The sequence below is a fragment of the Oxyura jamaicensis genome, chromosome 2 (genome assembly GCF_011077185.1).
Source record: "Oxyura jamaicensis isolate SHBP4307 breed ruddy duck chromosome 2, BPBGC_Ojam_1.0, whole genome shotgun sequence".
Taxonomy (NCBI): domain Eukaryota; kingdom Metazoa; phylum Chordata; class Aves; order Anseriformes; family Anatidae; genus Oxyura; species Oxyura jamaicensis.
The window spans coordinates 148455016-148479503 of NC_048894.1; the positions used below are offsets into that span (position 1 = coordinate 148455016).

At 45.8% G+C, this 24488-nt stretch overlaps 1 long non-coding RNA gene across 4 annotated transcripts in view; it reads left to right on the forward strand.

The window, feature by feature from the left end:
* Positions 1-24488, forward strand: part of LOC118162134 — a 100713-nt gene that overhangs the window by 12918 nt on the left and 63307 nt on the right. For all 4 annotated transcript variants that reach the window (XR_004748311.1, XR_004748309.1, XR_004748308.1 and 1 more), the window contains one exon: positions 20469-20834. This is a non-coding gene — a long non-coding RNA (uncharacterized LOC118162134). The remainder of the gene's footprint in view (positions 1-20468; positions 20835-24488) is intronic.

Here is a 24488-nt window from a genome sequence, read left to right on the forward strand (position 1 = left end):
ACAGGGAGGGGAGCCTTAAAATACCCCGGTTTTGCAACCAGCACCTGTTCCCGGAGCTTCTCGCAGTGATTTACAAAGAAGGCTTGGTGTGGTGATGGCCACCCAGCACCCACAGCTCAGCAATATAAATGCACTGGCGTAAACTAGCTATCACTTCCCCTGTTCCTACAGCTGCTTGTGTCTAAGACCCCAAAATCTTTAAATATTCATATTTTTATAGGTTACTTTTATAGCTTACTTTTGGCATTTTATTCTTTAAACCAATTCTCATTGTGCTTCTAGGTTCAGAATGAGCAGTGAGTCCTACATTGCTGAACTCATTTTGATTAGACCTCCCTCCCCAAAAGAGGTACATAAAATGAAAAGTAATTTTAAAATATATACCTGACCCTTTGCTTTCATTTGAATGGGGTCAGGAATAGAACACTGAACCAAGTCCCTGAGACCAGCACTGTTGAGAGCATGAAATGCAGTGGACATCCCCAAGGATGTGGCCAAGAGAGTGTGGTGGTCACCAGGGGTTAAATTGTGCCATGGTGGGTGGCGGAGCTGGTCCTCCCCACATGAGCAGCTTCTCCTTTTGGAGCCAAGCTTTGGCTCTCTTGTTATTTTAGCTGATTAGATTAATTTCCTGGATAAAGTAAGTAAGTGGCATTAATTATGTTATATTACCAGTATGAGCTGCTGTTTTAGGCTCTGCATGCATTTAAAAATATTTTAGATAATTTCCTTTGCTTGAAGGTTAGTGCACAGAATTGAAAACTTGGGCACACACATGCACACAAAGACAGAGAAAGAGGTGTGGGTGATTTAAATGTTGTGTTTCATTGGAATATGAGGCTGTTCTTTTTGCTTTACAGTGTTCTTAATTAGTTTTTCATTATACAGGAATTGGTGATAGGATGTTATCCCCAGAGAAAAACTGGCTGCATATCAGTTCAGTAGTGGTAGGTGGGATTTGCTGGTACCAGATCCAAGTTTCACTGCCCTTTGTACACCAAAAAATGCTATGATAGAGCTATAACACACAGTATGAAGCTTATAGGTTGTTTAGAGTTTTTGTTTGTTTGTTTGTTTTGTATCCCTGTTTTTCAGCTAGATCAGTTCCCTGATCAAGTTTACTGCCTAATTTTAGGAAAGGAGGAAGCAGCATTTTTTGGAAGGGTAATTTGCTGTTGAAACAACATATATGGAGAGCTGAGAAGTGTGAGTGTGGGCTAGTGGAATTGGTCCGCTGCTGCTTTAGGTGGTAGACATCACCTGTGGCTCTGCAGGCTGAGGTACCTGGCAGGGGGGTTTACCTGCTGCTATAGCCCTTCTGCTGGGGCAGCCGAAACCTGTTCCCAGGAGGAAAGAAGCTTGTGCAGCAAAGTGGTCTTTCTCTCATTCCTTCATCTCTCCCCTCCCCAGCCTCCACAGAGCTAGTTCTAAATCAGTTGCATTTTGTCAGCATAGCTGGGTCTGTGGGTGTATTTTGGAGATATTTATATATATTCATTTTAATTTTCTTTTCATAATTTTACAGGCTGCAAGCAAATCTTAAGCATAGATCAAGCCAAGGCAAATGTGAGATGTCTTGGTTTCTTGCCTGTGGAAAGGAGCTAGTATGCCTTTGGCTGTGAGGATGGGGAATTTGCAAGTCCTGGATATGGATCCCCCTGCCTTGTGTTTGAGATTTAAGGGGAAAAGGAAGTCTTTGGATAGTAAATTGGAACATATATTTTGTAAATACTAAAGCATTTCCTTGTAGGGAAAATCTTCACTAATTTGACATTTAATTCTTCAGTTTATTTAGCCACCAGTAGCGATACAGACATTTTGCTGATCTGGAATGCAGACAACCCTTTTCCAAGTCAAATAAAGCATTTGACATAGGATCTCTGTAATAACCTGCTTGATTTCTGCCTTCAGTCTCTATCTCAGACAGCCTGTTTAGGCCAACCCTGCTTCTGAAGTGATCTCACCCGTGATGATACGATGAAAGCAACCCCTGGCATATGAGCAGGCAGGGACAGAGAGTAAATAATAAATATCCATCTGGTTGGGCCTGGCCAAGGGTCTGAAATGAGAAGTGCAATGAGATCTTTGCAAAGATCTCTCCCCCTCCCATTACACTAAATCTACATGAAATGGAGATGCTGATTTAATTCATGCATTCCTGGCATGTAGAAATGTCTAAATATGAGTGCATTAAAGCAGGTGAAATGATTCCAGCAGCTTTACTTGGAGGGAAGTGCATTATTGCTGTGAGGCTTTGATAGAATGAGGGCAAACTCGTATAAGATGCCAACGCTTCCTGTTCGCTCCGCATTTGCATAATTCTCAATGCCTTCACAGGGCTCCTTGCTTCCAAATGTTTGTCCAAACATTAAGTAATCCTTGGGAGCCTGGAGCTATCGGTGGCTGTAGTTTCTGCTGGGGAGGATGGGGAGACTCTTGGACGGGGTTTTGCTCTTCCAAGAGACTGGCACCCGGCTGCCAGCACCTGGGACAACCCAACCGTGCACAGCAAGACCTGCCTAAGCTCAGGCTTGTTGTATTTGAGAGTAAATTCAGGTGCTGCCTTAATTTGGATTAAAAGATCAGAAGATAACTCCTGGTTATTCCTGAACAGCTGTGGCTGGGCCATTTTAGGGGATTTACCCAGGTTTTTTTTTTGCTTGTTGTGGGCTGGCTCATGATTTGTCCCCAGATAGTTGCCCCTGTGGGTTATGGTTGCTGGGGGACTGCCTGCGCTCAGTCTTTTACCCATGTAAAAATGCCAGTGGGATTTATTTCAGCCTGGGTAAAGCCCATGCTGCAGCCGTGCCTGTATACATCCAGGCTTTCCTGCTTGCTTGGCTGAGAGCCTGAAAGCAAAGCCAGGGTCCCAGCTTCACCAGGCACCTTGGATGGGCTCAGCAAACAGGCAAAGAGGTGAGGGCATCCTATCTGGTATAAACCCACCGATCCCATGAAAACCCTCACAGTCCCCAAATCAGGCATTGCATTAGAAGGCAGTGGAGTACAAGGAATGAATCAATTCACACATACTGGTAGTTATGCAGCAGCCACAGAGTTGTCCAGTAGGAAATGGTGTCACACATTGGCAAGGCCGCAGCCACATTTACTGCCTTAATCGAGATCTGTTCATTGAAAATCTGCAGCTGAAAGGCTAAACTCTGAATGTTGTTTTTATCTAAACACACAAGGCTGAAAGCTGGAAACCTATCAGAGGTGCAGGCAAATTATATGTGTGCCTTTGAAAACAAATGGCTTGGAAGAACACTGCGCGGCAATCTCCCAACACATCCCCAAAAGAGATGGAAGTATCTGGGGGATAGGAAGCCTGAACATCTGCAGGGGGCTGCTGGACAGTGGGAGACATGGACACATGCTGGGTTGTGGTAGGGACAACCTCTGTCTTAAACAGATGAAGATTGTATGGGGTTTATTGTAGCATGTACAGGAAGAACATTTGGTGATGGGTAGGAGTGGTGGAGCTTTGCTGGTCATTTAGGTGGTGGCAAAGGGTTCAGGCTCAGCTGAAAGCTTCTCTTCTTGTTGTGGGGGCAGTGCTTAGAGGAGTGGGTAATGTGGCGATGTCTTTGTCACTGGTGTTTTTGTCCCTGGTGGTAGTTTGAGCTTGGTCAATCCTACATACACAGCACAATGCTGGGTGATTCCCTTTGCTGTGAAACAGATTGCTTCTGTCCTCGTTCCTGCACTTGTAAAATCAGGTATATAATACTTCTTTTCTCTTCAGCAGCCTTTTAAACCTCTGGCTTGCTGGAGTTTCCTGTTCCATGCCCAGAATGAGTTCCCAGCACAGTGGATGGCTTTAACAGTCGTGGCATGTAGGTGAGAGAGGATAGGAAAAAAACAACGAAGAGATGTGGCTAATGAGCAGAATACCACAAACGCACAATTCTGCTGGGAACATGAAGGCTTCTTTCTCAGCCTCACGAGCAGCCAAGGGCTATAATCTCATTAATAAATTTATCAAGCTGCATCTTAAGGCTGATTGGGTCCCCTGCCCAGCTGTGGCTGGAGCGCATCCAGAGCTGGACACAGTTAGGGACCTCTTTGCTCCAGCCTGAAGTTGTTAATAGATGGCTTATCCTCGTTTGTTCTTGTGGCAATATTGTCCTTTGCTCTTTTTATCGGAGTCATTTAGGCTAATCTTATCCCCTCAGAGCCGGGCAGGTTAAATACAGCCAATTCCCTGCCCTCCCTTGTAAGGGTGACTCCTCATCCCCCTTCTGCTCCTGGCATCTCGCTCCTCTGGTGGGCTCTGTTTAAATGCATCCTTCCTGAACTAAAGCTCCCACATGGGACATCTCAGAGGCAAGGTATTTTGCTGTTACTGGTATAGCCTTGTATCTTCTTTAAATCTGCCAGAAATACTTTGCCCTCTGACATTTGCCAGTCGCGTTGCCCTTGAAGCCCTCCAGTGCTGACATCCCTGGCCTCTGGCAATGGCCAGGGCACTCAGTGGTAGGGGTGCAGAGTTGGGTCTTATAATTGCTAAAGCCTAGTGCTTGGATAAATGGGGGAGTGATCCCAGTCCACCCACAGAGCATGACAAAATTTCTAGTGGGAATGGTCTAAAACTGACCTTCCCCCACCGTTGGAGCCAAGCCCGAGGCTTGGTGTCTGTGTGAAAGAAAAAGTATGCAGTTCTTAGAAGGAGCTGCTACTGAAACTGTTTATTTTTTTGTGAGTTTGAGTCTTCTTTTCTGGGATTGTTTGGCAATATGGGGTATTAAAAAGTACACTTAATTTGATGGCATATTTATTTTTGGTTTTAATTGTGGTATCGATGCCTAAGAAGATCCAGTCCTTGTGATCTTTTCATTCATAATAGACTTTCTGCTGCTAAGATGAAAATTGTATTTCCAATTTTCTGCAGACCGGCAGGTGCTTCGGTTATTTGTTTAAAGCATTTGCATCTTTTTAATGGGGATGACAGCAGCTGAAGTGAAACACTGAAGCTTTTAGGCCGTGCCACGGTTCACCTGGCTTTCAAGGGGCCCCCTCTGCACCATGGGTTTACGGCAACTCCAGCTACCCATGCAGTGAAGTCGGGACCAGCCCATGCTGTACATGGTTAAAGTTGCTTTTGCAGCAGCACGGTTTGAAATAGGGGTGTACTCTGCTGTAAATAAGGGTTTTATCTCTGGGAGAAGTTTATCTATCCAGTTGTACTTTTGGTGGTTGTAATTTGAGGTCCGTCTCTGGCTCGCCATTAGAAATGAACAAGCAGTGCAGAACGGATGCTGACAGGGCCCTTGCTTTCCATGCTTCATTTAATTTGTGTGGAAGGGAGGAAAAAGAAAGAGAAAAGCCAGCAAAAACAAAAGCAGAATTTCTGCTGCAGCTGTTTGAAACAATAAATGAACCACGATGTGATGTTGTGGGGTGTTTATTTTTATTTTTTTTGTTATTTCTCATTTCCTCATCCAACTTCATTATTTCTCAGTCCTGGCAGAGGGAAGGACCATTCTTGAGACTTGGTGCTTTGCCTCGGTGACTCACTGCAGCCAGTTGTACTCCATTTACTAGAGTGCAGAACCTGCCCGTGCCTTGCTGCTTCCCCCCGTGCTGCGTGGCTTTCCCTTTGTGTGGGGTTATCCGTCCGGGATGGTCACGGGAACTTCTCTCTGCAGAGCCAGCACCTGAGCTACTGAATAAGGGAGCCTGCAGTGCAGTCGAGGTCAGCAAGCTACGTAACCGCAGTGACATAATACAAGAGGTTTTGACTCATGGGAGGTTCACCAGGGGTGGCTGAAGTGCTTGCAGACCCAGCCACCCGTGTTGCCCTTCTCCTGGAGTTAGCTCTGGGACACGTGGGAAGGGAGAACATCATGTGAAGCAGCTCAGGCATTGCCATGTCTTGCAACTTGGTGTATTGAAGTCACCTGAAATGGGTTACGGGCAGTACTCTGCTCTTTTCTAGGAAGAGGACTGAAGTGGAGAGTGGTGGGTGGCAGGTACCTGAGCTATATCACTGGGATTCACCTGTGGTAGGGAACCAGCACCCTCCTCCACTATGAGACATGAAATTGTACCCTGGTGTGAGAATAGGTCTGATGGGACAGAAACACAGCAAGAAAGGTACCTGTGAGATAATATATCTGCATAAAAATACATGGTTGGTTTCATCAGTGACCCTGTGGTTACATGGACCTGTAAGGGTTGTGGCAGGTGGTCTTGGGGCAATGCAACCTCCATGGTAGGGGTTGTCATCTCTGTCAGCTGTCTGTTCTGCTTCCTGGAGGCTGTCAGGCTTGCCATTGGTGGCAGAAGGGGAACTACTACAGGTTGCAGCTGATGAATGAGTTTAAACTGCCGATTTAAGCTGGAGAACGCAGCAGGTTCTCTGTGTACGCCTGGTGGGTGATGGGGGAGCTGGGTACAGGTCTGCTCGCTAGAACATCTTGAGATTGGAGGCTGGATGCTGAGCAAGAGCGGTTGTTTTTGTTTTTGATCCTGTCTGGTGATTCCTGTGTTACTATGTTTAAAAACCATCCATTTCACTGCCGGGCTCGTCACATGCGTCACATGCAGGGTTCAAATTCTGTGGAGTTATTCCTGGTTCCTTTATATACGCAGAGCTGTGATGCTTACGTATTAGTGCCTAGTGTGCCTCGGGGCATCCTAATGAATAGGACTTCATTGATGCAACTGAGCCATTTAAAATGATGGCCAATAAACTCCTGCAGGCTTCCAGGTTGTGCATATCCACGGGGATACCCGAGGGCTTGCGTTTAAGAGACAATTTCATGGGTTTCCAGAGGTCCATTGCTGTGGGGGGCATAACGAGGCAGAGGGCGGCAGGAAGTGGTGATGTTAAGGCAGTTGAGGATCACAAGGTCTCTAATTCCCCCCGTGCCCCACAAGCGGGGCTATTTATGCCTCTCCGTTCCACAGCATTAGGGTCAGAGGAGAACGGACCTCTGCCATCCCTTCCCAGTCCCACGTGCTGCCTTCAGTGGCTTTACGCCGTCATGAACACTAATGAAAAGAAGATAGGATGCCGTCACATCGACTCTGCTGCACTCAAGCAGATCTCTATCAATGTGATGGTTTTGTTTAAAAGAAGACCAGAAATTTCCCTTTTTGCCCGGTGCTGAGTGGTGGTAGTGCTTGTACAGGAGTAGCGTATGGAACGTGTAGAGGCTGTGCATGTTCCCAGATCTGCTGGAGAGCAGTCAGACCTCCACAGATAAAATAAAAATGTGCTCTGAGTAGCTGTAAAAATTATTTCTTGTTTGCAGCAAGTTATTTGTGTCCAGCCTGAGTAGCCAAATGGACTAAAGTTGGCAGCTCTGAGAAAGGGTAGTTCTGAGAGCGAATTCTTGCTCGAAATTGACTTTTGTCCACATTATTGAGAATAAGAGTTACAAGTTAAGTGAGGCTTTGTCAACTCAAGGCCAAAACTTTAGTGTAGGCTTTGGCATATTCGGATATTGACATGATGCATTTCCTGGTGGTAAGTGTTGGGAAAGCCTGCATCTGCTGTAAAATGAACAAATCTTTCCTTGGAAAAGTTCTCACTGAGATACTGATGATGGACACGTCTCTTGATAAATGTGACTTCACAGATCATGTTTTCAGCCTCATGGAAAAAAACGGAAAAGGTATCAAATGTGTCAAGCTATTTAAAGGACAAGTCTGAAGGTTTGAAGGTAATGCATCCTAAAAATAAACATTAAAAATGATTTTTGAGCCCGGGCCAGGTTATTTCAAGATCAAAATCAAGGCCACAGCACTCTAACTCTCAGTATGGGTTTCCAGGTCATTTTCATTGGCTTTGTTCATCTGTGCTGCTTTTGAGGTAGGACAAAATGCTAATAATCTGCGAGGATCTTTACACTCTCTCCTTGAAAGCATGTTCTCAAGGAGTCCTGACTCTTCTGCCAGTCTTGTGATTGCAGGCCTACGTTGTCTGGGGCTCTTTTCCTTTGATACGTCAATTTACCCATCGGGGAAAAAAAAAAAAATAGCTGTGGTGCATTTTGTATGATCAAAACTGTTTTAACTTTTTTTTTTTGGGGGGGGGGCGGTGATGTGTATGTAGTGACAGTGTGTGGAGGACTTCAAAGGGACATAGAAATACTTTTAAGAGATAGCAAAAAAATATAATACCAAACTGTCAATCTAAACCCAGATAGGCAGACCAAAAACTTATCAAATAACACCTAGGGTAATTTCTTGGATTTTCTGACATCTCTCAGGCTGCCTCCACCACTTCTGATGCATCAGAGGTCCATCCTGCTGGATGGCAGAGCTCAACTGAGCACATTGTCTTATCCAGAAGGAGAAGGACATGTCTGCGTGGCAGCAATCACTGGTGATGCAGGCGATGCCCAGGGTGCTGCAGTGGGAGATGGAGCTTGGGCACTGGAGGAGAAGTGGTCAGTCACTACCAAGTGCCACTACATACACATCACCACACCAAAAAACAGGCCCTGACCTTGGCAGGGGTGTTGGATTTGGATGATCTTTATGGTCCCTTCCAGCCCAAAAAACCCTTCTGTGATCCTGTGGTTTGCGTGAACAGCCTTGTCTAGCAAGGGAGGCAGGGAGAACGCTTTGATGGACTCGACATCGGGTCAGGATCTAAACATCCTCCTGATGGTAGCTCCTGGCAGCTTCCCCTGCAGTCAATGTGTTTCCGATGTTTATCCTCCGTGGGTTGATGAAGTCCAGTCTCGCAGCTCCCAGGTCCTGAGTCCCTCATGCTTTGCTGGACAGAGCTGGGGCTTTCCAACATGCATCACTGGTGCTGCCCTTGCTGTGCTGTTTCCCCATGACCTTCCTCCCTCCAGAGCCCCCCGGGCAGCCTGTTTTGCCCCCCCTGCTCTGCGGCATGGCTTTGGCTATGGGGTTTTCCCCCCCTGCCATCATTCAACTTGCCGGGTCCTACGAGGACATAGGCAAGTCCCAGGACTTGCCGGAGCAAGCAGCCGTGATGGGCTTGTTTTTCCAAAGTAATGTTTGATTGGGAAAGCAGCTCCGTGGATGTAGGTGAAAGGTGATACGAGCACAGCACTGCCGTGTTCCCGGCTGCGTCCTCGGCTTTTTATAACCTCGCGGCATCACGCCGCAGCTCCCGGGCTGCTCCCCCCCTCCTGGTGGGTTTGGGCTGCTCTGGGGTCATGGGACAGATTTTTGGGGATTGGAGAAGCACAAGGTGGTGTCTGGGTGTGTGGGAGCGTGAGGTTTGTTGTGTGGCAAAGGTGTCTGAGTTGGTATCTTGACTGCTGAATGAGCCCCATTGGCTGGAGGGCAGGAGGTGCCATCTCCTTCAGAAGAGGCTGAATAAGTTTGCTCTATTCACTTTTATTTTTATTTTTCACTGTTTGTAAGCCCTGAATGATGAAGTTCAGTTGTTACAATGCCACTGAATTATGATACTCCTGATCTGCATGAAAATCTCCCCTCCTTTCTTTTTTCTTTCTTTAACCTTGGGACCTCCTCTCACCAAATATATCCCACGGTTTGATTAGGTACCGTGTGGAAAAATATCTCCCTTTATCAGTTTCACGTTGGCTATCTTATGTAAACAGGGAAACCTGTCTAGAAAGACCACTAACGTTTGCTCCTGCGTAGTCCCTGAGAGGAGGGCATTCAAAAGGGGAAGGAAGTTGGCAAAAAGGTTTCTTGAGCGAGTGGCTTTTAGAGGGAAGAAATTTAAAATAGTCCAGGCTGGATCACACCTAGGGATTGGAGCTGCTGTAGCTTCACTTAAGATTTTATCTGCCTTCAGTAATCTCTCTCCATTTCTGGGGTAAAGGATGGCCATCTTCATGAAAACAGATCTGTTCGCCTGCCATACCCCTAGAGCAGCTTGTGACCATGAGAGGGAAGCGCTGATTCCACTGAAATTAGTGGAGAAACATAGAAAAGGACTCTCAGCCCTGGCAAGGGCGAGCAACAAGAATTCAGCCTTTCTTAAGCATCAGATTTACCTTCTCACACAGGTCTTGGGGAGGAGGGAGAGCAGCTGGGGGCCCAGGCAGCAGCTTTTCACAGCCACCCCTTGGCCAGTCTTTCGGCAGGGGTGACAGACGGACCTGCTTTTGATGTTAATGTCCTTGCACAGTAGGTAGGACACAGCTGGGATGTGACACGTATGTGTTTGGACAGACAAGCCAGTGTGCCTTTCTCCACCCTGAGGCTGGAAGCCCATATGCACATTTTGGCTGAGGCTGAGGCAGGGGAGCCGTGGAAGTGGAGGATGGTCAGTGCCACACTAGTTGTATAGGCTTCAGGCGTTTTCCCTCTGGTACTATGAGCCCACATCACCATTAAACAGCTTTTTATTACCTTACTGATTCTTTTTTGGCGGGAGCAAATCAAGGAGCACTCACCTGAATCACTCTCTTGGCAAGGCTGCAGGCCAGTGCTTCCAGTAACAGGGCCATGGCAAGGCGCAGGTGGGCAGCAATGCTTCACATGAGGCATGTTCAGAGCGAACCTTGTCCCTGGCAGGGCATTCCATCTGTAAAAGAAAAGGGACCTTTTGGACTCATAAAATATACTGAGATTCACGGGGCAGTCCTTCTAGGCGAATACAGGATCTAGCTGCATTCACGTGGAACAAAAGGTATGTGGCTGGGAATTCTTCTGATGCCTTCAGATGCTAATGCAGTAGTAAAGTAATCCTACCAGGTTTTATTTATTTTTCTGGCAATTCTGGTCTGAACACCAACAGGTGGAATTCCTTTCAGAAGCAGCATGAAAGCTCTTCAGAAAACTTGAGTGTTAAGCATTTAAGAGCCTGGACTGCGTGACACGACAATATAAAAATACTAGCAGTGGATAAATGGTAAGAAGAATACATCACCAGTCTTAAAATATAAATAAATAAATAAATAAATAAATATCTGAATTTCAGGAAACGTGGTTGGTTTGGTGAGCACATTCAGGCATCTCAACCCCAGGGCAGGCCATGCATCCCTCTAGCACAGCTGGAGCACAGTGCAGGAGCAAGGGGAGGCAGCTCGGGGGGCAAGGAGCAAACAGATGGTTCCCTGGAGCTCCCTGCCAGTGGTAGGCTTTTTATTCAGCAATCTCAGAGAGGAGTACACAGCAGTCAGACATGCTTGCAGGCAATCATGGGTTTTGTGTGCTTGTTTTTTCCTCCCCTTGGCGTGGCTATAATAAATTTGACCAAGAACAGATGCAAAGCAGAAGGAAAGCAGAGTGGTGGCAACAGGTTGAGTGGACTTGGATTTGGTCAGGAGTATTAAAACCTTGATAGGGAGTGATTTTAGCAGGGGAAGGGGGGCTTTGTGGGTATGATACGCTGAGCAAAACCTCTTTTCACAAATGCCTGGGAAGGGGCAGGTAGAGATGGAGACCAGTGCCTGACAGGAATCTTTGCATCTCTTCCTTCTAGCAGAAGAGGGACTCTCCTTGGCAGAAGGATGAGCTCTGGGTTGGAACTTCATAATGCAACTGTACTGATGCAATAAATAAAACGTTTCCATGCTGGATTTAGTTAAACCAACGCCACATCTATGTTTGGATGAAGCTTAATCCTACAGTTATGAAATCTTTCCTAATAATAATATTTTCTTTCACCTCAAGAGGATCCTGAGCTAGTGCCCATTGACTTCACTGCGCTGCACATTAAAGCTGCCCGTAACAGCGGGTAGGCATTTATTTGGCTTTGCCAGCAGCTGCTGAAATGAGCCAAATTATTCCATGGGCTTTAGTTTGACTGAAAACACTTTCTGTTATTATTTATGGAATATTGAACATGTGCCCTTAATAAATGGGATTTTAAAAAAAGTAACAGGAAAATGGGGCCTGATCTGCCAAAATGTCTCTGGACTGCCGTTCCCAGAGATGTTTTGAAGTCTTCACCTCGGCTGCCTTCGCTGCGCCGTGTGCCAGCCCGCAGCATGTGGGGCTTCTCCTGGGCTCCGTGGGGGTGTGGGTGCGTGCCCAGGCTGCAGTGCAGACCTCAAGCCAAGCGTGACAGTGCTCAGAGAAAGCAATTATCGCTCAGCTCCCATCCAGGTTTTGGAGGAGGAGGCAGCTGCTGAGATTTAAGCTTTAAAAGGAGCCAAATACTATACTTGAAATCCATCGGCTGTAGAAGGGGTGATTTACAGTGATTTAAAAATGTCTTTTTCCTTCTTGGCCCTCAACCCATTGCTTCTCTTTGCTTTACTCGCACACCCACTAAAAACACTCTCAGCAAAGAGCAGTGTTTGGTTTCCCTGTGGGTTGGTGAGCTGAACCAGTTCGGAGAAGGGCCCATGAATCGCCAGATGTAGTGCCTGGAGGGTGGTGGAAAGGAGCAGTGTGGTAGGAAATGTCCCCTTCTTGCCTTTGTGGACCAACAAATCAATTTGCTGGACCTGAAAATGTGTCAGTCTGGTGTGGCTTCTGCAGTGACCAGACTTGGCCAGCACTGGGGTCTTCTGCTCAGTCTTGGTCCCACCTGTGCCCGTGGGCTGTACCAGTGCCCTCAGCCATGCCAGTGTGGCTGCATAGCCGGCACATCTGTACCTTCTGGGGTTGCATGTGTGCTTTTTAAGTAGCGTCCGTAGAGGATTTGACGGTGTGGATTGCAAACCCAAGTTAATGGAGGCACTTCAGGAGGCTGCAGTGGTGGGGAGTTGGTGAAAACCAACGTTAACTGTGAAGGAAATGCCTCGTGTTGGTTGGTTTTACCTTTGGTGAAAGTAAGGAGCTGGTGTCTGCTGTTTTGCTTTTTTTTTATTATAATTTTTTAATAAATGGGATCTAATTAATCTCACTGTTAGCCACTTTTATAATTTTAACACAATCCTTAGCTCCTGGAGAGATGTAGTCATGTGAGAATTTCAGCGTTTGTTCAACTATAAAGCATGATTTGAGCCTTTATGGTAACAAAGCAAATCCTCCAGGCTTAAAGAATAGGTCTAACACAAAGAACCAAAATAGAGTGATCAGAAGGATTATTTTTGTATCTGCAGAAGTGCCTGGCAGGGAACCCCCGCACTAGGCTGCGCGAGATGCAGCCCAGAAGCCCTGGAGATGGAACAGCAACTCCCTCCTGTACCTGTGAGAGCTCTTTCAGGCCTTCGGGGCTAGACACAGGCTGGCAGGAGAGCTGATGGTTTCCTTATTGCCACGTGCCTCTGCGTAAGGGACCCGAGGAAAGAAAGAAGCTCTTGTTGGAGCCCGCCAGCGGCGCGGGAGGCGAAGTGGTGCCCGCCTGGGTGTGAACAGAGGGGCAGGGATGGAAACCTGGGCGAGTGCCAGCGGACGGGTAAATACCAAATGTCTATTCTGTTGTAAGGAATTGGAAGAATTACAGAATTAAAAAGCCAAAAAGGCTGAGACTGTGTGCTAATTAGGCTCCTGCTCAGGGTTATCTGTAGCTTCTTTTCTCCATCAGACGGGGACCGTGATCATCGCCCAGTCCTTGTGCCTTTATTATAGCTGTTGCACACTCCGCTGGGCATAAGTGAAACTCCAAAGTAATTGCATCTGCACGAGATACAGAAGTGCCTTTTGTTTCTTTTGCAAGCAGAGAAGTCAGCTGTTTGGGAGGGCTGTCCTCTAGTCGTGTTCACGTAAAAGGGCTTTTCTGTGCGGCTGAACTCTTTATCGTGCCCGATCTGTGATTTGGGTCTTTGTCACGGCTACTGATTGCCTCCCGCTGGCTTGTAACATGCGCAGAGCCAGAGAGTCACCCAGGCCTTTTCAGAATAATGAATTCCCTGCCCCTTCCTTCTCAGTTTGTAAGGGGTGATGTGACACTTAGCTCAGGCTATTGCCCCAGGCAGCCTCATCCCCAACAATGTTTCTATTGCAGATGTGTAGATAGATGTAGGTAGATGTTTCAGTAGCTTAAACTGTTAGAAGTGGACATTCTTCTCTTTCTGGTTATATTTAATCATAGAAATAGAAGGAAGTGCTGATAACACTATAAAATCTTTACAAATATGAACCCCTCCAATTCATTTTATTGGGGAGGAGGAACACTGCTGTATGATCCCCATATGTTGATGGCTAGGTAGCAACGATCTGTATCTCCTGTCAAGTATCTCCTGTCTCAGTTGTTGTGAGGTTACCAAGGCAAAACCAAATTCAGTCATTTCACACCCAACGTATAACTCCTTTATTGCAGTGTAAGCCATGGGATACCCCTGCTGTAAGACACAGCTCAAGTCCCACTCCATGAGCCAAATCAGCAACAATATTTGTGGCTCCTGGCACCTCCGTCAGCCCAGGGTCTTCTTTTCAGAAGGACTTTGCTCACAGAGCTGTAGTGGCAGAGACTTCTGGAGATGTGTTTTGAGTTGAGGAAAACATTGCTTTTGCCCCATTTATGTTGGAAAAATGTCCCAAAAGGAGGAGTGGGCCAATGAAAGCCCCACCATAAGCCCCGATGGTGCTGATGTGGAAGTGCTTTTGCCACTGTTGAATGTTTTGCTTGTTGAACTGTGTACAGCAGCCTCTTTGTGAAGAGTCTGTGATGTTCACAATAGGATGAACCTACAGACACTTGATTGCACTTCATACTAGTGCAAGCCTGCAATAAGTCCACCCATGTCAGTCACTAGTTTGAGCTGGATTGAGATACAGACCCAGCCATCAGATGTAGCTGTCCTAAGATATGTGTGTAGAACCAAAATGAGTCTGAAGAGCAAAAGAAAAGGTAGACACAAAGCATTACAATGAGTATAAGGACTGATATCCTGCAAAGTATTGCACTCCTTGTCCTTGCTCAGCTGCTGCAGGCTCTGCTTTCCATGGTGCGTTTTCAGAGAGGTGTTAAGAAAAGCATTTGGTTACTTCTACAACAGTGTCACGGTCTGAGTAGTGTGATGTACTGACAGCAAGCAGTGTGACACCCTCACACGTCCTTTTCCACTGCCTTCATCCCATAGCACTGCACAGCCTGCAACAGGTGCTGTGCCCTCCTGTAGCTCCCAAGGCCCCCATAAAACACAGAAGATGAGATGTAGCTGGGACTGGTATGGCTGTGCTCTGCTCCTCATGCAGGATTTGGACCTTGGGTCCTTCTCCTCTTCTGCTGAAGAAAAAGCTGAAAAGTCTGCAATAGCTCTTGCAGCGTGGCCAATAGTATGTAGGGGTGTGCTGGGAGATGTTCCCCTGGAGCTGTTGTGCTTTGCTCAACCAACCTGGCAGAGGAAGGCCCTTACTCCTCCCAGATGCTGTTCATGTCAATGCAGAGATCTTGACTTTTCTTTTAGTAGTTGATGGGTAGAGATTATTGATTTAGATCAGAGACTATTTAAAGCAAACAAGAAGAAAAAAATCCATTTCCTCTTCTACTTGAAGAGGCACAGCTTATCTCTACAAGCTCAGCCTGGGGACCAGCATTTCTATAAAAGAGCTATAAGGCCAGAATCCACATTCCTGAGAGAGTAGGAGACACGAATTGCTGTCCCTTGCTTTGTATTCTTGTGCATCAGGTATACAAGATGATTTTCCCCTCACACATATCCCACGCCAGCAGCATTTGGGAACTGAAACGTTCTTGGTTCTGTGTAATGGAAGTGGGCAGCTGGAGGGAGGGCAAGTGTATTGCAGCTCCTCTCTCATCATCCACACCCATCTACAGCTGTAAGTGCAGGGGAGGGGTGGTTTGTGCTGGGCTCTTGCACAGCTGTTCTGAAACAAAGGGGTGGGGGGAAAGGTTTTTAATGAGTTCGTTCATTAGCTGCCCTGTGCTTTTGGTGCATCACTGAGCATCCAGGTGTCTGTCTGTTCCTGCTACCCAGGAGCCTGATTGCATCTCAGACAGAGCTTAGCCCAAAATGGACATTTTTGATAGATTTTGTATTTTTCAATGGTGATTTATTTTTTTCTGGGTCAAGCAGTTCAATATCTCTTGAGAATGACACACTAATGCATTGCAAGCCACCTTTTGCAGAGAGGAGGAGGTGTGGAATGCTATTTTCCTTATTAGAGGTGATTTCCATAACATGGAATAAAATGATTTTTCTCGCTGCTGTGATCTACCAGGTTGGAGAAACATTCTTGTCTTGAATATTGCAAAAAAGGCTAATTAATATTTCCCTTACAATTCCTTCCTTTGGTCTTTTCTATGCAATGGTCTTCCTTTTATTAGGGGAATATCTCCTTCCAGTCCCCATTAGGGAACGCTAACATTTTTCTCTTGATTCAGCTATGTCAGCTGATGCAGATGGAGCAGAAGCTTATTAAATCTCACCCTAAAAATGATCAAGATGACATTAGATACTTAGAATGTTAGATTGTGGGGCATTTGCATAAAATCCTGCTTTTTGTGTTAAAAACCCTTCAGGCTTTGAAGAACAGTGCTGCTCAGCAATGTTTTTAAATAATGTCCCTGCTCATGATACTCATTTGGAATCTTTTTAAAACTGTATAATCCTGATATGCATTTTTTGTAGAAACTTGGGCTTTAAAACCAGGGTCCCTCGGTCTCTTCTTGGGTGTTGGTTCAGGTTGGTTGGCAGATCTGTACTGAGTGGGAGTGAAGAGTCCAGAATGGGCGTGAAAGGGAAGAACTTGTGTAATAATACCTGAAATGGAACATTTAAGTGTATGTTTTAAAAAGTGCACTTCCACGTGGAACTGTTACAAGAAACGGTAGTTCTTCGAAATGTTTTGCTGTTTTGTTTTATTGAATGATTTGTCACTGGGCAGAGTGTAGGATGGAGTTCCCAGTCTTGCCGGGGGATCCTCCTGTGCTTGTCTTCAAGCCTTCAAGCCTCTTCTGGTTGGAGTTCACAGAAAGGAATTGACCTTTTAGAATGAAAAATGGTAGGGTGGGAAGTGATAAAAGGTCGTGGCCTTTACCTTGTTTTCCTATGACACTGTAATACAAACAGTGGCTTTTGTAGGCATGCGAGGGTATTTCAGTGTGATGCACAGAGGCAAGATTACTGATCTGGGGGGCTAATGAGCAGAGTGAAGCCATCTCCTCCTTCCTGGCACTGCTAGTTGGGTATGCACGTGCTGTCACCTGGGAGCATTGGCAAAGTACCCTTCCCTCATAAATCACAGACCAGCCACGGCAACATTTTCTGATCAAGGAGCAAAAGCCCTTGTCCCTAGAGACTGCCTGGAGGTGGCTCTTGGCCAAGCTTGTGAAGCTGTTACAAGCAGTCGGGTTACTCGCTGAGTGAGATGGGAAAAGGAGTCTTAACAATTTTGGTGGTGGTAGGGAGAAGCACAACAGAATATCTGAAGTGTTTTGGTTTAAGGGTTGTGTTAGTTGCCCAGTTCTAAGGACATAAATATGATGGGTAGACAAGCACACTGTTACTGGTGTCCTTCCATGACTCCATGAAGTAAACAAGTTCAGACTGCATGCCTCCTCACTGATGAAAAACACAAGCCCTGTTGACCTGGAAACCCCTGATACTGTGCCTGAATGCTCTGCCAGGTTCAGTCTGCAGCTCTTTTTGGATTCTAAGTTTGAGAGCAGGGTGGTAACAGCTGAGGAGATGTTTCAGAGATGACCTGAACTGATTCACCAGCTGGATGCTGTTGCAAAGGACAGCCTGGACTCAAACCTGCCCTCTTTCTAGCTGCTCTGGTGCTGAGCCATCTTCAGCTTACTGGGAGGAAACCATTCCTCCTCGGTGGCTGGGCTGCACGCACTGGTGAATTGTATCTGCTCCTTGAAGGATCCAGCCAGTGCATGAGCTGACCTCAGCAATGGCAGAGGCAAAGGAAAGACAGGAAGGACAGAACTGTGTCCTGCGGTGACACCTCTTGCTAAACTCAGTCTTACCCCAAGCATTGCTGACTTCCAGCAGTTATACCTGCAACCATTTGCTTAAAATGGGATGGAGAGTATCTAGAGAAATAGAGAAGTTTTGTTTTCCTTTTTTTAACCCTTTCCTCTGCTGGGTAATGTTGACTTTGAGGAGGAAACTCTGCAGGTGGATATGTGTTTCTGCATGGGAATGTAGTGAAACCATTTGGGGATGTTGATGTTGTGTTTTGGAGGGGTGAGCTCAGTGTGTGTTGCCTGAGTTGCCTGGTGGATGGGAGCAGTGGAGACAAACACCCCTGCTTGTTTTTATGTCCATAATAAAGTTACCACTGCAATTACTACTACATCAGATAGTGAGGCTTAGCAGGTCCCTCACTGCACTTAACTCATGTGGCTGGGTTGTACTGAACACGCTGAAGTGGAAAACAGCCCTTTCCTTAAAATAAAAAACACACTTTGTTTTTCAAAACGAGCCATTGCACTTGGGACTCTAATGGTAAATATTTAACAGGTGGAACTCCTTATTCCTTTCTCTTTTCCCCTGCATTTCTTAATTAGCAATGAGTATTTCTAACTTGTTTTTCATTGGGCTATTAATCATCCAGGGCTCTCCTTGGGCACTCTCTGTAGTGCTCTGCTTGCTGCTGTTTTCCTTCAACTCATGTGACTTCTTCTTGCTGTCCTTGAGAAGGAGCCATGGGCTCCGAGCACTGCTGTCTGTTTTTCAGCCGAAGCCTTATTTGCTTGGAGCCGAACATGTGCTCAGCGCATCGTGTTCCTCTGTGTGGCTGATTGAACTGTGCCCTTGTCTGCGAAAAGTGGAGTTATTCTTCATCAGTGGATGAGAAGGATGAATGTGTTTCTTAAGTGCTGGACCATGACTTGCAATATGTGGAGGTACTACAGGGCTTTGCTACCAGCTGGCTGCATGACCTTCAGTCAGTTATTTAGGGCGAGACCTGCTGGTGTTAGGCAACGCTTGGAAGCAAACTGCAAGGCTCCCTGACTTGGGAGAGCAGCAAAAGGCTGTCAAAAGCCTGGAGTGTAGAGACCTGGAGGTGGAGGTAGGGTCTTCAGAGCAGGCAGAGTGCTGATAGCTGTAATGACCTGGTGGATTTTAAGGGCAACTTGGAATGAATTGCTGTCCCAGTTTTTTTTTTTTTCTTTTTTTTTCTTTTTTTCTTTCTTTTTTTTTTTTTTTTTTTTTTTCTGGGCACAAGAGTGTTTGACCTCCATCTGAATCCCAGGCTTGGAGGGCCTCACAGCCTGGAGTGGAAGGTGGTGAGCACATCACAGAATCATACAATCATTAAGGTTGGAAAAGCCCTCCGAGATCATCTGGTCCAACCACCCCCCTACCACCAATGTCACCCACTAAACCCTGTCCCTAAGCACCACATCCAACCTGTCCTTGAACACCTCCAGGGACGGTGACTCCACCACCTCCCTGGGCAACCCCTCCCAATGTCCGACTGCTCTTTCTGAGAAGAAATGTCTCCTCATTTCCAGCCTGAACCTCCCCTGGCACAACTTGAGGCCATTCCCTCTAGTCCTATCTGCCATCCCATGAAGGCAGATGCTCAAAATGAGCATTAATCATCTGTGTGGTTTATCAGTTGTCCCAATCCTCACGGAGCTAGAAAGGGATGGAAGTTTTTGTAAAAGCACAGAGCAAACGTCTGCCTGCCCGTCGGTCCTCTGTTGCCTCGGGTACTTCTGCCACCCAGCTGGCTTTGCAGGAGGGAGAGAAGTAAAAGGAAGAAAATGGGAAAACTATGGTTTTGTTCATCTGACAGTGAGAACCGTTAGGCTCATCTCTGGGGAGAAGTGGGCAAAGTGTTTTGAGTCTTGTAGTTTGCAACCTAAATATGTTGGGAAGACATCAGATTTCAGTGAGTTAAGGTGTTATCAGTCCTACTGGTGGCAATTGTGACTCAAGTTAGCTTGGGCTGTGTTAAGACTGCACCTTTCCTGCAGAGAAGGCAAATTTTTTTTTGTACTTGAAATGTAAGAATGCAAACGGTAAGACGAAGTATTGATTAAAGGCAGGTATCGTACTCAAGGTGATGAAAGTATGACCAAAGTCAGTGGAATTTTATTTAAAATATTTATTTAAAATAAGCATGGGTTTCTTCAATGCTTTAAAAAGGGGAAAAATTATGTCTTTTGTTCATTTAGCTATTGTCTTCATTATTTCTTATTTTTTATATCTGGTGACGTTTCAGCTGTTTGAGGAGAGATAGGAATTTATTGACACAATTAACAAAACAAATTATTATCACACCTTTTATTTAACCCTGTGCTGTTTAATCTATTTGCTTGCACTTTCATTACTCATTTGCTTGGTTACGTTACACAATGATATCACCTTTCCTGTGCTGCTAGAGCTAAAACAAAGCAAAAAAAATATTTTGGCTCCGAGCTGCTCTCTGCTGTTTTTATTACAAATGAACTAGAAAGCAATGTTGGGCAGAGAGTTATTTGAGTTTCCTTTCACTGCTGGCTAGGCATTATTTCCGGGACTGGCGATTTTGGCCGTGTTTGTGTGACAGTTTTCCTATCTTACAATAACAAACAAAAATCCCAGCAACTTTATTCCCAGCACAATTAGTAATATCAGATCTTAAAAGGAAAACAACAAAAGAAAAATAATTCCGTTGGTTTTGTACAATGGCTTTATGCTTTTTGCAGCCTCGTGGCTGCTCTCATGTAATGTCTGTTCCTTTTCTTCTCTCTGAAGGTCCCAGCCCCGTGCTTTTCACCACTCTGGAATAACATCTGAAGGAGTCCAGCAGCATGGTCCTTTCCGTAGCTTCCAAGGATTTTTAGGATCATGGGGATTTATGGACCCGCAAAACCCTCTGAAGAATATCAACTGCAGACAAAAGCAATGGGAAATTCCTACCGTCTTTTTGCCTTTTGTTTTTTCCTGGGTCACCGAATTTGGGAAGGAAGCATCTCTGTCCTGAGGATTATAGCAGAGCAGTTACTCGCCGTCCTTACTGGAATACGGTTTCTCAAGGTGGAGCGATTATTGCACAAGGCAGAAGGATATTTTTTCCCTTTCGCAGAGCTGTTGTGGTGCGGCAGTCGTCATGTCCAGCAGGTACGTAGATGTTCCTCTTATTTACCAGCCAGTTGGGTTTCCTGATGTTTAGGAAGTGAATCATTTTGTTTCCTTACTAGCCTCCGCTAAAGGTAAGACCTTTCCAACTGTTTGGCACCGTGCTCTGAAGATGGATTTTCCTCATTAGGAAGCAGGCTGTGTTTGAAAGTTTTTTTCAAATATTTGAATATTTGAGGTTTGTGGGGGACCCAAACTGGTGTTGCACACTTGGGGCATGTGGGAGCTACCGGGATTTCAGGGAAATGTTTAAAAGCTTTGATGCCTTCCCTGATCCTTGCATCTGAGGTGGCTTTATTGGCTCATTATTATGGCTCATTATTCTTCCTCCTGGATCGCCCCAGACGCTCAGCCAATTACTTGGTGTATTTATAACTTGGAGCAGACACCAGCTATGTATGAACCTGCTTATCAGGTTTCGTTGTGTAGTTTCAAAGGAGATGATATGAGTGTTTAATCCATTTCTTCTCATCTTAATTTAACAGTATTTCTGATGAAGAATAGCATCATTTAGAAGATGATTTATCCTGTAAAAGGAGATGGCTTTAAGTTACAAAATTAAAATGATTCCTATTCAATATAGACATAGATAACTTAGTAATTGCAGTGATAATTACAAAAATTACATTTTCATAATCACAGTGACTTAGATATTTTTCTGAAAGTGACGAACTTTTTTTAAATTTTCTTTACCACCAGAAGTGGATCATTCTGTTGGTCTCTGTGGGTGTCAGCTTGCTGTGAAAATCCTAATTATGACAATTGCACTGGCAGTTTTGGGAGGAATCTGCTCATGTCCTGATGCAAATAATGCTTTTATAAAGGGATGGAGAATGAGGGGAAAAAGTTGGCGCTTTGAATCTAGCTTCTGGGTTTATTTATTCCTACTATACAAAGAAGAGGTGCTAAAGGGAAAGTGCTGAAAATGCTGCACTGTACATTTTTTCTGCGTTCCCATCAGCATGTGTGAAGCATTAGAAGTTTAATCTTAATGCTTTGTAAGCACAGTTTTATATCAGATTAAAGGAAGGAAATGAAGCTGGGGGTAGAGTGTGTGTGGGGAAACAAAATTGGTTGACAAGCTCTTGAATTTGGTGAGACCTGTAGGCCAGACTGAGATGGCAGACGGAGATTGAGAATAAAAAGTTTCTTTGCCTTACCTAGCAGGAAAGTTGAGTGCTTGCTGTGCCTCTTATAGAGACCAGAGTGGGGGGGGTGAAAGCAGCATTGTAACAGCAAGCTGGGGAAGGTTGCATGCATTGCTTGTGTTTCGTGCTCTCTGGAGGGCTCTGCATTGAGCTGGTGGCCTGCAGGGTTTGGGGCAGACGCATCCCCACGTGCCATGGTGCTCAGTGTTTGACTTGACCTGCTGAATTCCCATCTCTCACTTGGCATGTTGCAATCTGGCTCAAATGGCTTAGAAAATATGCCAGAAAATAGTCGCATTTCTTTTGCATAGTGAAGTGCTTCTCCTGTACGTCTGAAGGCAGCTTTTTCTGGTAGCTGAGAGAGAAGAAAGGGAATTAGGAAGTCTGTTTTCTGCAGCTGACTTCTCCAGTGACCGCAAATCTGTGCCGCTGGCAAAGTCACCAAATAATGTATTTTCTTGTTTCATTCCACACGTGCAGGGTGATATCACTGTATATAGTAGCATTTAGTTTTCCTCTCCTCCCCTAGCCTTAGGTCCTTCAGTACATGGAAGCACATCACCAACCCCAAGTAAATGCTGCTGAGGTTCACGGGGCCTTGCAGAGCCACTCTCTGCTCTTGCTGAGGCTCTGACCTGCACCTGGAGCTTGGCATGCCGTGGGTGCCACTGCTGAGCAGCCCTGGCTCTGGTGCATGGGCTCAGGAGCTGCTCTTCCATCCAGGCAGGGGCTTTGCTCAGAGCCCGCCTCCTCATCCTCTGCTCCAGCTTCAGAAACAAGTGAAAACCCAAGGTGGGGCTCCTCCTGTGCTTGGATCTCAGCCCTTCATTTCGGGCTGATAGTTTCCCTTCCTTAATCTGAATTAACTTTAAAGGGTTGGCAATGCCCACTGCGTAAGAAAAGTTGTTTGGCCCATTTCTGTTGGTTATTTCCCAATCACAGAAATTCACGGTGTTTCATTAACTAGCTCCTAAAAACTTCTAAGGCACCTCAGATAGAGAGATCACTGGAAGTACAAGCTTTCTAACTACGGTTTAAGCAAACACGGTCGATATCTGAAGTCCTTTACTTTTTTACTTTTGTGGTGAGCTGTTTGATAGTGAAGTTGCAAACCAGTTCTCTGCTTGTAACTGTAGGATGTGAAAAGATTCTTTGTCAGCAGTGTGCTGCAGCAGCATGAGCTTTATCTTTTGTACATAACAAGGAGCTCTGAGCCAAAAAAAAAGACCTAATTAGAGCCTGGAACACCTGCAGAAGACTTAGAGCGTATGTGGAAAATGTGTTTATTGGTCTCCTCCCAGCCCTGTTGCTCAGCCTTTCAGGAACAGCATCTCTATAATTTGACGTGAGGGAGTTCCCTGGGTTTCCTCTTTGAAAGAGCAAAGTAAGCGTGATTGCTGCTCGTATACTGGATTCTTTGTGGATCTGCAGCGTAAGACAGGGCGTCGGCTTCGATTCTGGAGTACCAGCGGTGCTCAAGTGTGCCCCATGAATCAGGCTGTCGGTTGCTCTGCTCCTGTGGTGCAGTCACCTTGGTGCTTCTGCAGATGCCTGTTTGGAGACTGGCCAAAAGCTGTCCATCACACGTCATTTAGGGCAGCCCCAGTGTCACTTCACTCTGGATGAGTCTTCACTGGCACTGCGCGTGGACAAAAGCTGTGGTGGATGTGCCCCAAACCTTCTATTCTGCATTGCCTGTTGCAAACACTGTCCTGCCTGTCCTGTGGGAGCTGTGGGACTGTGCACACCCGAACCTGGCTCTGCGTGCAGGTGGCAGAGGTAGGGGAGCTTGGCAGAGCTGGGGTACAGCTGCCAGTTGGTGCATTTCACTGGGTGCACTGCTCATGCTGCACTGTATTGCTCTGCATCCATCCTGTGTGTGTCTATGGACAGAAGCATGTTATTAATTAATTAAAAAAAAAAAGCATCAGTTTGTCTCCTTATGAGGTGTGTCTCAAAAGGACATAGCTGATTTGGGGATTGCAACAGCAATATAAAAATCATGGCTGTGCTAAGCCGGCGTTACCCCGCGGTTACATGAGAGTGAAAAGCAGCCCTGGCACATTGCAGAGATGCTCCTGCCATGACTAACCCTGCACTCTCACTGGAGAGGAATTTGTCAGTGCCCAGCACAGACAAACACTGAAATTGCAGGTTTGCAGAAGTTTTCACATCTTTCACAGCTGGCAGCAAATACAGGAATTGCAAGTATTTGTTGGTTAAAGGGGAAAAAAAAACCTCAAAGCTATAAAATTAATTTGACAATGCAGATTTTTTTTGTGTGGACTCTTACTTTCTTTATGGCTCTGTAAGTTGAACGTATTGAAGCTCAGCAAAGGAAGAGGATTTAATCTACAAACTATGTCTTTGCTTGATGGTTTCCTGCTTCTAAAAATGTCTCCCAGTTCTGTGGAATTGGGGCTGAAACTATTTGCAGCTTTCAGTTTGTGGGTGCCTACCTTACCACTTCAGCAAACTGGATTTTCAA